Genomic DNA, 14,198 nt, shown 5'->3' with positions numbered 1-14,198 from the left:
AATACCTACAGTTGATTCATCTTTGACAGAGGAACTAGGAACATGCAATGCGGAAAGAAGAGTCTCCTCAATAAATGGTGCTGGGAAAAGTGAAACATAAAACTGGACCACTCTCTTATACCATTCACAGAAATTAATTCAAAATGGATCAAAGACTTAATCATAAGTCCTGCAGCCATAAAAATCCTGGAAGAAAAAGTCATAGACAGCAGTTTTGGTGGGGGCTTTTTGGATTTGACGCCAAAAGCAAAGGCAACAAGAGCAAAACTAACTAAGTGGGACGACATAAAACTGAAAAACTTCTGTGCAACAAAGGACACCATCAGCAAAATGAAGAACTTACGGGGCAGTCCAGGGGTTGGGACTCAGTGCTCTCACTGCCATGGCCCAGATTAAATCTCTGTTTGTGGAACTAAGATCCAGTAGGGCATGCAGGTTGGTAAATATATAAATAAAGGGCAAAGATATTGTGGTGGAAAATATTTTTTTTAATGGAAAGACAATCTATAGTAGAGAAAATATTTGCTAAATATATTTCTGATATGGGTTAATATGTGGAATACATAAAGGACTCATACAACTCAATAGCAAAAGAATACAGTCTCATTTAAAAATGGGCAGAGGACCTGAATAGACATTTTTTCAAAGAAAGCATACAGTTGTTCATGAAAAGGTACCTGAAAATATATACAACATTACTAATTATCAGGAAAATGCAAATCAAAACCACAATGAGATATCACCTCATAGAGTTGTTTTTATCAAAAAGACAAGAAATAATGAGAATTTTTGAGAATGTGGCGAGAAGAGAAAGCTTGTGCACAGTTGGGGGAAAGATAAGTTGGTGCAGCCACCATGGAAAACAGTATTAAGGTTCCTCAATAGAAACTCAAACCTAAAAATAAAACTGCCATGTGAGTTAGTAATTTCACTTTGGGGTATTTATCTGATGAAAATAAAAACACTAACTTAAAAAGATATGTGCAACCCGATGTTCATTGCAGAATTATTTAACGTAGCCAAACATTGTTAAGCCTTTTTTGATGGATGAATGGATAAACAAAATTTGCTATGTACATATATCCAGCCATAAAAAAGAAGAAAATCTTGCCATTTGCAACATGGATGGAACTTGAGGGCATTATGCTAAATGAACTAAATCAAATGGAGAAAGAAAAATACCATTTAATCTTATTTACATGTGGATTATTAAAAAAAAAAAAAAAACTCCAAAACAGAAGAATGAGTTCAGGAATGCAAAGAACAGTTTGGTGGTTTCCAGAGGGTCAATGTGGTCAAAATGGGATGGGTGAAGGTAGCCAAAAGATACAAACTTCCAGGTCTAAAATTACTGTCATGAGGATGTAATGTACAGTGTGATGACTACAGTTAACCCTGTATTTTATACTTGAGAGTAGGTAGGAAAATACATCTTAAAGTTTTCATCATAAGAAAAAAAATTGTAACTACATGTTGTGATGGATATTACCATACCTGTGGTGATTATTTACCAATATGTACAAATACATAAATACTATGTTGTACACTTAGGACTAGTACAATGTTACAAGAATTACATCTCAAAAATTTTAACAATCAAGGTTAGAATATGTGAATTAAATTAGTTCCATCCTTACCTCATTTAGGTTTCTCTGGTGGCTCAAACGGTAAAGAATCTGACTGCAATGTGGAAGACTGATTTTGATACCTGGGGTCAGGATGATCCCTTGGAGAAGGGAATGGCAACCCATTCCAGTATTCTTGCCTGGAGAATTCCATGGACAGAGGAACTTGGCAGGCTATACAGTCCACAGAGCTGCAAATGGTCAGACACGACTGAGTGACTAACATTTTTACTTAATGTCATTTTTGTGGACCCAAATTAAACTTAGATTACTAAAATATCACTTAGATTTTAAAATACCAAATCTCACTGCATCCTACAGGGTTGGGACAGACACACAGAAACAGACAGTAAGTCACCTGCACATGAGATATAGGCTTCCTCCTTTGGAGAGCATGAAGTGTAATTCCAAGGGTCAGAAGGACACTGCCAGAGAGAGGTGTCAGTTTTCCGACAGCAGATTCCATCCACCCACCGAGGTCTAGAACCTTCCCTGAGGCCAACAGAAGGGTTGAGGGTTCCACTGTCCCCACAGCCAAGCTGTCTGCAGATCACGGACACAATGATGTCTTCCATGGGGCTGCGGCAGACACTGCCCCAGGTTCTGTTGTAGAAAACTTCCAGCCACCCAGCACACTGCTGGTCCTCGCTCACCATCCTGAGGGCCAGGAACTCTAAGGTTGAAAGGGGAGGAGACAGGGCACAGTAAAAACTTTGCTGGATATTCTAGGTTTTCCTTTCTTCTAGAAATGGTGAACAGTCATCTCTGAATGTTCAAGAGATACCCACTAGATGACAAGACTGACATCACCTCCCTTTTAACTGACTTCGTCCATTTGTGTCTGTCTTTCTATTTCTACCACGATGGTGTAGTGGATTTGAGTTGAGAGGAAGACCAAACTTCGTGGGTGCTAGTGAGGGAGGGAAGCTGAATCCTGCTTCCTGACAAAATCTTCAAAGAGTATGTCAAAGGGATGTGATGTGGATACTGGGGAGATAGGCAGAATAATTAACCCCAGAATGTCCACATCCCAATCTCTGCAACCTGTGAATCTGTTACCATATCGGACAAGAGGGATTTACAAATGTGACTAAGGTAAGGACAGTGGGATGGTGAGTTTAAGCTAGAATACTGTATTAACAATGTGAGCCTCATCCTTAGACCCACTGTCTTTACAAGTAGAATACTTTTCTTAGCTCTGGTTAGAGAGAGAGATGTGACTCTGGATAATGGTTGAAGACAGGCAGCACTGCTGATCTGAAAATGGATGAAGGGGGCTATGAACCAAAGAATGTAGGCAGTTTCTAGAAGCTTGAAAAGACAAAAAACAGATTCGCCTCTAAAGCCGCAAAAGTGATGCAGCACTGCTAAAGCCATGACCCCAGCCCAGTGAGATCCGTGCTGCACATCTAAGCTATAGAAGTAAGGCAGTAAACACACATTGTTTTAAACCACTAGTTGGTATGTTGTTACCTAAGCAAATGGAAACTAGTACTGTGGGTTTAACTTTTTTGTATGTAACTGGAGAGAGAGCCCTGCTTTCAAGAAAACCTGTGAGAAAAGGCTCTGCCAGGAAACACTGCTGAAAAAAAAGGACCAGAACCTCAGCTGATGCAGGAGGCAGTGAAAGCACCTCGTCTTCACGTCTGCTGGAAAGACAGGCTCCATGGGAGGAAGGCTCCTTCTCTGGTCCTTTCAGCATCTCTGTGAATGTATGAGTTGGCCTGGATCTTGATCTCCTTGAACTCCCCTCCTGCTATCCTTGTATTTTCATCCCCTCACCATTTTGCACTTCAGTACTGTAGTCCCTGGTGGTTAGGACAATAATCAAGACTCTGTCTGCAATGTATGAGTCCCAGGTTTGACCCTTGGGTGAGGAAGATCCCTGCAGAAAGAAATGGCAACCCAGTATTCTTGGCTGGAAAATTCAAAGGACAGAGGACCCTGCTGGGTTACAGTCGATGGGGCTGCAAAAAGTAGGGCAGGACTGAAGCAACTCAGCACACTTGCACCACAGTCCTTCTCAATTTGTATAGCCCCTCATTGAAATCTCCTCCTTATTTCAAACAAGCTTCTCTACATTCTTCTTGGGTCATTGTTTCTACTCTAGATTTCTCCTAAACATGGTACCTCACTTCCAACAATCCACTACTGAGGCTGAAATTTCTCTTCCATACCTGACTCCTAAGTGTTCAATTTTGATCAAGATAATGAAAAGACATGCTATTCTAATATTATCTTGCTACATCACCACCACTTTGACTTATCTTCGCATCATTAAAACATGTCTGAAAATACAGAAAAGACAGAACAGAGGGAGGAAACTAGTGACAGAAAGAGAAATAGAAGGAACATGGAACCATTCGTAAAAATGTGAGAGCCTAAGTTAGAGCAATGGTAGTCAGGGATACAAACCACAATCAGTGTTTAAATATCAGAGCACTCTCCACTTCTCTACTGTTAAGTGTATCTTAACTGGAATTAATATCAAGACATCAGTATTCTTAGGATGGTAACATTGGGAGTTCTAATTTCACACCAAGTTCCAACATCACACACTCTATTTTCATTCAGATGCTGATTTATCAAAATAAGGTAGAGACACCTGTAGTGTTTCCACAAATTTATCTGCAGCTGGAACCATGATTAGGACATTGTGACAATTGGGAAGTTTACTTGAGATGCCAGAAAACAGGTTTGTTTAAAACAAAAGCTTCTAACTAAAATTCAAATGCACCTTGAAAATAATTATTTTTAATGAGAATGATAAAGAGAATGGAAGGAAACATTTTGAAGAGATGAATAGATTTATGACATAAGTGCTGTAACAGTTTCACAAATGCATGCTTATCAAGCAGTCTTGTATGTCAGTCAGACCTCAGTAAAGTACTTTTAAAAAGGAAAAGAATTGTTTCCTTAAGGGCCTCAACTAGAATCATCAAATATGCTGAAGGTGAGATTAGAAAAGATCACTTTTCCAAAGATCTTCCTGGACATAACACCCAATAGCTGATTGGCTGTGGTGTTAAGGGCCTAAAGCAGATGACCTCAGGGCTCCACTGTCCCACCGTCTCTTCAGATGGGATGATACTCGCCTAAGCCCAGCCTCTTACCTTAGGGAATTCACTGTGATAACTGACAGTATCTTCCTCCAGCCCAGCTGCTCTGATGAGATTAATATCCTGGATATCCAATCTGCAATTGTGATAACAACTAGAAGCCCCTGTCAAATACTGTGATTACCCACTCACACCATTTCACTGCTGTCTTTACTGCATCCACCTTGGCACAGGATAAATGCACTTCAGTTCTGTTCAGTCTCTCTGTCATGTCCAACTCTTTGCGAGCCCATGAATCGCAGCACGCCAGCCCTGCCTGTCCATCACCAACTCCTGGAGTTCACTCAAACTCATGTCCATTGAGTCAGTAATGTCATCCAGCCATCTCATCCTCTGTCATCCCCTTCTCCTCCTGCCCCCCAATCCCTCCCAGCATCAGAGTCTTTTCCAATGAGTCAACTCTTCGCATCAAGTAGCCAAAGTACTGAAGTTTCAGCTTTAGCATCATTCCTTCCAAAGAAATCCCAGGGCTGATCTCCTTCAGAATGGATTGGTTGGATCTCCTTGCAGTCCAAAGGACTCTCAAGAGTCTTCTCCAACACCACAGTTCAAAAGCATCAATTCTTCAGCGCTCAGCTTTCTTCACAGTCCAACTCTCACATCCATACATGACTACTGGAAAAAAACATAGACTTGACTAGACGGACCTTTGTTGGCAAAGTAATGTCTCTGCTTTTGAATCTACTGTCTAGTTTGGTCCTAACTTTCCTTCCAAGGAGTAAGCATATTTTAATTTCATGGCTGCAATCACCATCTGCAGTGATTTTGGAGCCCAAAAAAATAAAGTCTGACACTGTTTCCACTGTTTCCCCATCTATTTCCCATGAAGTGATGGGACCGGATGCCATGATCTTTGTTTTCTGAATGTTGAGCTTTAAGCCAACTTTTTCACTCTCCTCTTTCACTCTCATCAAGAGGCTTTTTAGTTCCTTTCACTTTCATCAAGAGGCTTTTTAGCTCCTCTTCACTTTCTGCCATAAGGGTGGTGTCATCTGCATATCTGAGGTTATTGATATTTCTACCAGCAATCTTGATTCCAGCTTGTGCTTCTTTCAGCCCAGTGTTTCTCATGATGTACTCTGCATAGAAGTTAAATAAGCAGGGTGACAATATACAGCCTTGACGGACTCCTTTTCCTATTTGGAAACAGTCTGTTGTTCCATGTCCAGTTCTAACTGTTGCTTCCTAATCTGCATACAAGTTTCTCAAGAGGCAGGTCAGGTGGTCTGGTATTCCCATCTCTTGCAAAATTTTCCACAGTGTATTGTGATCCACACAGTCAAAGGCTTTGGCATAGTCAATAAAGCAGAAATAGATGTATTTCTGGAACTCTCTTGCTTTTTCGATGATTCAGTGGGTGCTGGCAATTTGATCTCTGGTTCCTCTGCCTTTTGTAAAACCAGCTTGAAATTCTGGAAGTTCACGGTTCACGTATTGCTGAAGCCTGGCTTGGAGAATTTTGAGCATTACTTTACTAGCATGTGAGATGAGTGCAATTGTACGGTAGTTTGAGCATTCTTTGGCATTGCCTTTCTTTGAGATTGGAATGAAAACTGACCTTTTCCAGTCCTGTGGCCACTGCTGAGTTTTCCAAGTTTGCTGGCATATTGAGTGCAGCACTTTCACAGTATTATCTTTCAGGATTTGAACTGGAATCCCATCACCTCCACTAGCTTTGTTTGTAGTGATGTTTTCTAAGGCCAACTTTACTTCACATTCCAGAATGTGTGGCTCTAGGTTAGTGATCACACCATCGTGATTATCTTGGTCATGAAGATCTTTTTTGTATAGTTCTTCTGTGTATTCTTGCCACCTCTTCTTAATATCTTCTGCTTCTGTTAGGTCCATACCATTTCTGTCCTTGATCGAGCCCATCTTTGCATGAAATGTTCCCTTGGTATCTCTAATTTTCTTGAAGAGATCTCTAGTCTTTCCCATTCTGTTGCTTTCCTCTTTTTCTTTGCATTGATCCCTGAGGAAGGCTTTCTTATCTCTCCCTGCTATTCTTTGGAATTGTGATTCAGATGCTTATATCTTTCTTTTTCTCCTTTGCTTTTCACTGCTCTTCTTTTCACAGCCATTTTAAGGCCTCCCCAGACAGCCATTTTGCATTTTTTTTCCCATGGGGATGGTCTTGATCCCTGTCTCCTGTACAATGTCACAAACCTCCATCCATAGTTCATCAGGCACTCTATCTATCAGATCTAGACCCTTAAATCTATTTCTCACTTCCACTGTATAATCCTAAGGGATTTGATTTAGGGCGTACCTGACACACTTAGACAGCACTGGGCACTTCTTAGGAGTCGCCTCAGGTCCTCTTAGTCTCACTACCTCGTATATGTGATGTGCTTCAGCTGCTGTGTTGTAAACTTCAAGACTGCATTTTCTGCTCCCTCAACATCCCTGCAAATGTGATGTGAGCTCCCCACTCTCCTGATCAGGTGCACCAGTGTGATGAGACTGTTCCCTGCCACGAGCCCCACTTCTGGCTTCCTCTGACTGTGACCTAGAAACATTTAAATGCACCAGTGAAATCCCTTCACACCTTTTCCTTGTGTAACTGCATCCTGACCCCCGGTATGGTCACTTGTCCATGGTTCTTCACATGCCATTTGGGGTCACCATTGCCTGGCTGAGCCTGTTCTATTGGCACATCCTCTGCATACCAACATGATGGAGTGAGTGACTCTAACTTTTAGACCCTATGAGTATGATAAACCTTGTTGCCCACAACTCTTCTATGACCCCTGCCCCCACCGTATAGCCACACCATAGTGACCATTACATCAAAGAATACAGAACAATTACCATGCTGAGACTGTGTCACAGAGGTCGAACCCAGAAGCTGAATCTGTATGAAACTTTTGACCTCACCTCTGCCTCCTGTGACACATCACAAAGACCCTTCTCCCAAGCATGTTCTAAAGGCTGTATCCGTAATCTCGAGTCATTCTAGTGATAAGACAGAGGCTTTTCCTGCTAGAGATCTCCACACAGACCAGACAGGACTTACCTGAGCCGACTACTCCAGCATCCCTATCATGGGTATAGCTATCATTACGATGGTCTTTAATATTAGAATGCTTACAGTCACTGACAGTTGACTCCACCCCTTTACATGAAGTATACAAAAGCCAAATGGGGCCAAGTCCTGGTCCAAAATAAGCCCCTCCAGGAAAACCAATGGCAGCTCCACACCCCAGCTGTCTGCACACTACAGATGCATCCTCCAAGCTCCAGTTGTGATCCTCCACTGTGCCCCATTCTCCTTGGTGCTTCACCTCCACTCTCCCCTCACAGCGGTGGGCTCCATTCTTCAGCCTCAGCTCCAGAGCTGCAAGAGAGACACAGACACAGGACACAGGAAAGACTTTAGGAGACTTGCAGTGATATAATTATTTAAAGTATTAGCTCTCTGAGGAGCAAAAAAAGTGCATGGTATATAGTATTTGTAGACTTCTGTTGTATAAATATTCCCCCTGTGGCCAACTCTAGGCTCCCAATGTGCCATCACTGAACATGGAGCAGGAAGAGAGGCACTAGGTGTTTCTCACGAGCCTGTAGAACCAGCTCCAGGGACACCACCAAGGACAGGCCTTCAGATACTCTGGATGTTGCCCTCCCTGTAGATGTACCCAAGGCTACTAGGGCCCAGCTTCACCATCTCAGTTACAGCTCATGGCCTGGCATCCAGGGAAGAATCCTCTGTCTACTTCCCTGTCCATAGGGAGCATCTCATCCAGCTTAGAAACAGAGGGCTGTGGAAACAGGCTCTAAAATGTCCTGGCTATTCCTGCCATCTGGTGTTCATGTTCTTGTGTAATCCACACTCGAATGTACCTAGTAACCTGCATCTAACAAATGGAATTTGACAAAAGTTGTCAGATGTCACTTAAGCCATTAAGTTAGATGACTCTGGTTTCTGCATTAAAAAGGAGTTCATATGTAGGAACATCATAGATGGAGACATTACTAGTGTTCAGCAACACTTTATGAACATGTGGAAATAGTAATACTTCCTTGCCTGTTTGAATTTAAGCATAACCCTGTGATCTGGATCATTCAATGAAGTCAAGAACAAATGATGTCAGTTCCACACAGAAACATTTAAGAGCCAATATATTTTTCTACCACAGCAAATACTGAAGCCTTGTGTTGCAGTGGTAGCATAATGAAATTGTGGAGCATTCAACAACCTGAGTGCTTGAAGAATTATGATAGCAGAAGTCCTGCCAAAGTGAACAGAACTTGTCATACAAGGATAAATTTTGGGTTTGTTTTTTTTTTGTTTTTTTTTTACTACAACATACCCAGCTTACTTTTACTAAAATGGACAATAACAGCAGAAAATTGACAAGAAGAAAAACACTGAGATAAAGATTAGCCATATAAAATTGAGAAACACCTATACTAACATCTAAACCCCAAGAACAAAAAGAGATGCCAGGGTGGAGTAGATTGAAACTTTAGATTTACCAAAAGAAAAAAAAAAAAAAAACCTGCCAATCTAAAATTCTACACTCAAAACCGTTCTCTCAAGGAATAAAGACCTCAAACATGCCATTACCTAAATGCTGATGTAGGAGACAGCAGCCTCCATCCTCTTAAAGAAAGACCAAAAGGTAGACAATGATCAGTAATAAAAACAGCTCCAGAAAGATCTGGATACTCTTAGAAGTCTGACCATGCCAAGACACTGTCATTTGGTGGCATCATTCCGTCTTTCAAACCAGCATCACTCAGAGTTTCTCTCACCAGGAGGGTAAGAGCAGGCTGAGTAACCAGTGTCCCTAGCCTTTGGGGGCACCATATGAAAGTCCTGCTTCAGGTTCTCTTCACGCAGACCTGCAAAGCTGAGCCAGTCTTATAGAGATGGCTAGGCATAAGAAAGAAGAGCAAAGGACCAATAGCAACCACATGGCAGGAGAAATCACAGTTCACAGTGACCTGCTCTGCAGACAGAGACAGCAGATTTTGCCCCTGAAAGAATTAATAACCAGCACAGATGATTGTTTTCCAGTAGTCAGGTATGGATGTGAGAGTTGGACCATAAAGAAGGCTGAGCACCGAAGAATGGATGCTTTTGAACTGTAGTGCTAGAGAAGACTCTTGGGAGTTCTTTGGACAGCAAGGAGATCAAACCAGTCAATCCTAAAGGGAATCAACCCTGAATATTGATTGAAAGGACAGATGCTGAGGCTGAAGCTACAATACTTTGGCCACCTGGTGCAAAGAGCTGACTCGTGGAAAAGACCCTGATGCTGGGAAAGACTGAAGGACAAGGAGAAGAGCAGCATAGGATGAGATGTTAGACAGCATCACCAACTCAATGGACATGAGTCTGAGCAATGAGCCAGTGTAGGTCTCCGTCTTTGCTGCCTTCCTAGGCCTTCCCACAACCTGACCACCTACAACCATCAATTCCTCCAACAGAGGCACCTGCAAGAGGCCCCCAAAGCCAAATGTGTGCACACCATTGGCTCTGGCCACCGCCACTGCTGGCCATGATCCCTAGGCTCTGGAACCAGAGGCACTGCTGAGAACACTAACTACCATTCCAGTGACAGCAGACCCCCTGCAACACTTTCCAAACACCACACAGTTGTCAATGCTGTGAATGTCAGCAGCCTGAGCCAAATGGATCTCATGCCCTCCCAGACCCAGTGCCACCTTATGCCTCTGTGCTTGGCACCCTGCAGGACATTCCAGTGTTCCCCTACCCAGAGGTGAAAGGCTTTCCCTACTGAAATCAAAATATAGATTCTGGTACAGGTGACTGCTTTTTTAAATGTGCAGACATCTACAAGAGAATAAGACATCAAGAAGAATCGGGGAAGCAAAATCCCACCAAAGGAATACAGTAAACCTCCTGTAACCGACTCAAAGTAATGGAGATCCAGGAATTCAAAATAATACTTCAAAAGATGATCAGAGAGTTATAAGATAACTCAAATATTTAATGATACCAATAAAAAATGCAGATAAAATAAGAAGAACAATAAAGATACATAAAATACTTTTTTAAAAAAGAACTAACCAGATATTTTGAAACTGAATAATAAATTGAATGGGCTTCCCAGGTGGCTCTAGCGGTAAAGAAGCCACCTGCCAATGCAGGAGATGTAAGAGACTCGGGTTCAATCCCTGGGTCCAGAAGATCCCCTGGAGGAGGGCATGGCAACCCACTTCAGTGTTCTTTCCTGCAGAATCCCATGGACAGAAGAGCCTGGTGGGCTACAGTCCATAGGGTCACAAAGAACCAGACATGACTGAGGCGACTTAGCATCCACACAATATAATGAGTAAACTGAAAAATTCAATACAGAGATTCAACAACAGACTTGACCGAGGGAAAGAAAAAGAAAAAAGAATCAATGAGTTAGAAGAAAGGTCAGTTGAAAGTATCCAAAGAGAAGCAAAAAGAGAATGAAAGGAATATAGAACGCCAGTGGGAACTGTGGACACCATAAAGAGGAACAATGTATGCAATGGAGTCAGGGCAGGAGAAGTGAGGGAGAAAAGAATTAAGGGCTGAGGACTTCCTGGTGGTGCAGTGGGTAAGAGTCCACCTGCCAATGCAGGGGACATCAGTTCAATCCCTGGTCCAGGAAGATTCCACATGCCGCAGAGCAACTAAGCCAGTGTGCCACAGCTGCTGAAACCTATGCACCCAGAGCCTGTGGTCCACAGCAAGAGAAGCCCCTGCAGTGAGAAGCCTGTGCACTGCACCGAGGAGCAGCCCCTGCTCACCACAGCTAGAGAAAGCCCGCGGGCAGCAAGGAGACCTAGCACAGCCAAAAATAAATAACTAAAACAGAAAGGAGAAAACACGGGCTGAGAATTTCCCAAACCTGGGGAAAGATCTGGACATCTAGGCTCAAGAAGCTAATAAGTCACCCCAAAATTTCAATCCAAAGCAACCTTTTCTATGACTCACGGAGTTAACTGTCCAAATGCAAAGACAAAGAATTCTAAAGGTGTAAAGAGAAGAAAAATTTCTGTCACCCAAGAGGACTCCCATAAGGAGATCAGCGGATTTGTCCAAAGAAACCCTGCAGACGATGAGGAAGGATTGGTGACACACTCCACCCTCACTCAGGGGAAAGCAGCTCCAGGGCGGGACAGGAGACTCCCTACAGAGTCACAGCAGATCCTCGGAGGGGAAAGGATAATTCCAGGCCCCCAGCACATCAGGAAATGAGTCACAGGGACCAGGGCAGGGACTCAGGAACTTATACACCGGAGGCTGTGCTTCAACTGATCTCTACAGACAAGAGGTTCACTCTCCTGGCTGCAGGCTCGTCTGATCCACGATGAACACCTGGTGGGAACAGGTGAGGCCAGCAAGCAGAGCCTCTCACAGAGCCCAGTGCTGCGCAGACACTGCAACAAGCAGAGGAAAGCCCAGGGAGTTGGGGAGAGGAGCCAGAGAGAGGCAGGCAGGTGCGCCATTCTCTCTGATCTGGTTACATGCGGCGGCATGACACTCAGCCCTGTGGGACCCTGTGTGCTTCACAGACCAGCAGACTCAGTCCCTGCTCAGCAGCCCCATTCCTGTCACACAGACAGGCTGTATCGTCCCTTACACACACGTGCACACCCACACACAACATCACACACACACAACATCACACATCCTCACACACTCCTCACACACTCCACAAACACACACATTCTTCACACCCTCACATACACATTCTCTTCACACACACACACACCCTCACATACACCTTCACACACTCCTCACACACTCATACACATACTTCTCATACCCTCACAAACACACACCCTCACACACTCCTTACCTTCACACACACACACATGCACAGAGCCTACAGGAGCACAGACACAGGAAACACTGGGACCCAGGGGCAGTGCTCACACACCAGGCACGTGGAGCATGTGGGAACAGCCCAGAGTCCCAGCTGAGGTCAGTCGCTGGACCTTCCACACACTGGGAGCCACTGGGACTCCTAGAAGCTCCCTGAGAACAAGGGAGACAGCGGAGGGGACTCGGGCTGACCCAGCTCGGTCCAGACCAAGCCTCACTGCTCTGTAAAATCTGCCGCTACAACCAGTGTAGCCCACAGAGGAGAGGGACAAGTGTTCACAGTCAGCGTGGGTCCTTTTTGGTCAAAAACACCGAGACCACAGCTCCAGAGCTCCAGACACCTTTCCTTTAAGCACAGTGTCCACTCCCTGCTGTGAACCCAGGACAGAGGGCAGCTCTTACCTTGACCACCCATTATGGTGCCGAGGAGGAGGACACAGAATCCCTGGAGGGAGAGCTGTCTACTCAGAGCCATCCTGACCCCACGTCCTCAAGGTCACAGTCCCAGCTGCAGGATCAGCCTGTGAGGGGGCATCAGGGTGCTGACCGGGGTCTACATAGACCACCCCTTACACCCTCCCTCCTGAGAGCCAATAGCAACACCTTTCACCATTTCAGGCACTATTGGAGGCTGCATCTGCCCCTTTCTGAACACCAATGAGCTTCTGAATCTTCCACATCTCCTTATATGAGCAACACAGTACTTTGACCTCCTGCCTCTGTGGTCCTGAGAGCCCAGTCCCATGACCGGGACTGGGATAGAAAAGGTGCATCAGAAACCATGAATGCCTTTCTCTCTCCTAATCACCCTGGTCGACATTTACAGACTGTGAGATCTCACAGGGTCTGGGTGTGGGATCTGTTGGCCTGTGGAGAATATCTTTTGTACAGTCAAGTAATGATATTCCTCGGCACTGAGCTCAGGGTGGAAGCAGAGACCTCAGGAAGTCTTGAAATACAACAATATTTATCAGGTCAGCAGAAAATGAGGGCCTGGAGTACAGGAATTCACAGGTGACTGTGGAGGCATGAAGTGAGACCCATCAAGTTGGGAGGATGAGATTGCAGGGTTTTCCCCCTTCTTAGAGTGATCTGGAGACTGGGTCCTGGAGCACATGCCTGCGTGCTCAGTCATGTCTGACTCTTTGCAACCCCTGCACTGTAGCTCACCAGCCTCCTCTGTCCAGCGGATTTCTTAGGCAAGAGTACTGGAGTGGGATTCCTTCTAAAGGGATCTTTCTGACTCAAGGATCAAAACCGTGTCAGCTGTGTCTCCTGCATTGGCAGGCGGGTTCCCTATAGGGACGTTCAGACATGTTAAATCCCTTTCCCTTTATTGCATTTCATTTTATGTGAAGGATCTCTTTCAGCTAGTCACCAAAAAATGTTTATGGAGAGAAAGAGATTGCTATTAAAGGAAACAAAGAGAGGAGGAATCATCATTCAACTCTAGTCTTCCAAAACTGTAGCAGGGATCTCTAGAAGAAAGCGTGGAGCTTCCCTGATGGCTCAGCAGTAAAGAATCCGCCCGCAAAGCAAGAGATGTGGATTTGATCCCTGGGTCAGGAAGATCCCCTGGATAAGGAAATGGCAACCCACTCCAGTGTTCTTGCCTAGAGA

At 44.2% G+C, this 14,198-nt stretch overlaps 1 pseudogene; it reads right to left on the bottom strand.

Moving 5' to 3' along the window:
- The window catches only part of LOC128048494 (antigen WC1.1-like), a 40,827-nt pseudogene extending 27,774 nt beyond the window's left edge, over positions 1-13,053 (bottom strand).
- Positions 13,054-14,198: the final 1,145 nt, after the last annotated feature.

The sequence above is a fragment of the Budorcas taxicolor genome, chromosome 5, assembly GCF_023091745.1.
Source record: "Budorcas taxicolor isolate Tak-1 chromosome 5, Takin1.1, whole genome shotgun sequence".
Classification (NCBI taxonomy): domain Eukaryota; kingdom Metazoa; phylum Chordata; class Mammalia; order Artiodactyla; family Bovidae; genus Budorcas; species Budorcas taxicolor.
The sequence above is the reverse complement of the archived record's forward strand: the minus strand, read 5'-3'. Positions and strand labels throughout refer to the sequence as shown.